Raw genomic sequence first — 2,500 nt, forward strand, 5'->3', positions numbered from 1 at the left:
TTTCACCTATAAGTCTACCTGCTGAGTCATCAGTACTTCCCTCCTCTGTCATTTATGATCCCAAGTACCTAGACGCATAGTTCTGCTTGAGCACCTAGCCATCTTCCACTTCAATGTCTACTTCTTTGTGTACCTCTCTACTATTAATCATTAGCTCTTTGTGATGTTCACCTTCAATCCTCTCCTTTTTAGGGCCCCTTTCCATGCTATAAACCTTCCTGGCAGTTCTTCCGTGCTTGCTATAATGAATAAATAATCATCAAACATCAGTTCCTACAATTCTTCATTAGACCCAAGAGTAGATTGCTAATGGAGGCTAAAGGAAATTCCTGACTCATATTTTGCCTGTTCGGTGGTTCTTGCCCCTCATATATCATCCACACTAATCTTATCAACTTCGGTACTCCTCTTTTTTCTAAAACACCAATATACTAACCTTCTTGGTACCTGGTCATGAGCTCTTTCAAATACACAAAACACACGTAAACCTTCCTATTTCCATCTAGATACTTCTCATGGACTTGTCTTACTAAAAAGATAGCATCTATCCCCTTCCTTTCATAAACCCAAATTACAGCTAATGTATACCCATAAACTCTCTCAACCTTCCCTCTACTATTCAATCTAGCATCTTGAATCAAGGTTCCAAAATCTTTATTCTATTTAGTTCCCAAATACTAACAAGCCTTCTATTTGTTTATACAATTCTATCATCCAATTATCTTCCCAGACCTTTGGTATTTCCTCTTCATCCCAGATCCGCTACGATAGAGTTGTGGTGGCCGGGTGGTAGCGTCATTGCCAGGTGATTGTCAGACTGGGGCAAGGTTCGAGTTCCGCTCAAACTCGTTAGTTCATTAGGTCGCTGCAACCTCACCATCCTTGTGAGCTAGGGATGGGGGTTTTGTGGTAGTCTATATGTCTATCTGCTGAGTCATCAGCAGCCATTGCCTGGCCCTCCTTGGTCCTAGCTTGGGTGGAGAGGGGGCTTGGGCGCTGATCATATGTAATATGGTCAGTCTCTAGGGCATTGTCCTGCTTGATAGGGCAATGTCACTGTCCCTTGCCTCTGCCATTCATGAGCGACCTTTAAACCTTTAATACTGTTGGATTTACTCTTTGCTTAGATTTCCCAAATGCCTTAACCTTTTCTATTGTTAGCTCTGAATTTCCCGCATCTTTACTTACATTTACTTTCTTTATACCATTCTTGAATTCACTCTCTCTCATGTCTTTCCTTAATGATAATTGCCACTTGATAAAGACTCAGTTTTGTTTAAAGGTTTAAAAGCCAATCATGAATGGCAGAGGCAAGGGACAGTGGCATTGACATAGAGATTGACCATACATACATATGAATCAGCGCTCAAGGCCCCGCTCAATCCAAGCTGTGACCAAGGAGGGCCAGGCAATGGCTGCTGATGGCTCACCTCCCCCAAATACCCCATCCTTGGCTTATAAGGACGGTGAGGTTGCAGCGACCAAAGAAACTAACGAGTTTGAGCGGGACTCTAACCCCAGTCTGGCTTTCACCAGTCAGGAACGTTACTACATCGGCCACCGCAACCCTATATTTATGTTATATTTATTATACTAAGGTTTATAAAATATTTCATTTTACTTGGACAGCTATAGATCTTTTTATAATTTAATATCCTACATTAAAATCCTTCTTTATGTGATTTTTAGCTCGTTTTTGTGGTTTACGTAGATGTAATTTATAATATAATAAGAGAACCTTTCTTTACTGAGCTGATAGGGTTTCAAGTCATTTTGATATAATGCCATTTCAGTAACAATAATAACAATAAGAATAGCAATAACAAAAATAACAATAACAGTAATAATAATAATAATAATAATAATAATAATAATAATAATAATAATAATAATAATAATAATAATACTTTTATTATTATTATTATTATTATTATTATTATTATTATTATTATTATTATTATTATTATTATCATAACACGTACAATTGAAATCTCATATTTGCGGGAAAAAAGAACTGTCCGAAAAGCTCATTATGTGTATGAGTTATATCAAATAATATTCATCATTAGTACTATTACTTTTTTTTTATCATCATTTCCTAAAGTTGTGGGGAAAAAAGTATTCGCCCAGCCCGTTCATTTTTCATCTCCACCCCCCCCCCCCCCGCAGGCTGACATTCCGGGGTGATGGATGAAGGCCTTGGATGAAGGTCCCCTTTTGTTTTTACCGTTTGGGTGAGGTGACGGATGTTATGTGTTGCGGGACAAAATTCCACCACTAGAAATAAGTTTTTTTTTTTTTCTTTTACTGAATCTTCCTTGTGACATCAGAGAACAATAAAAATGGAGGGATATTCTTGAAAAAAAAAATATATTTAAAAGTCATGTATTGATGATGTAGCCATTTTTAATTTGTGAGTCTTCTTCAAAACACAAAAACTTAGACGTATATATATACGGTTACATATTACTATTACTATTACTATTAAATGCTAAGCTAC

This window comes from Palaemon carinicauda, chromosome 13 (genome assembly GCF_036898095.1).
Source record: "Palaemon carinicauda isolate YSFRI2023 chromosome 13, ASM3689809v2, whole genome shotgun sequence".
NCBI lineage: Eukaryota > Metazoa > Arthropoda > Malacostraca > Decapoda > Palaemonidae > Palaemon > Palaemon carinicauda.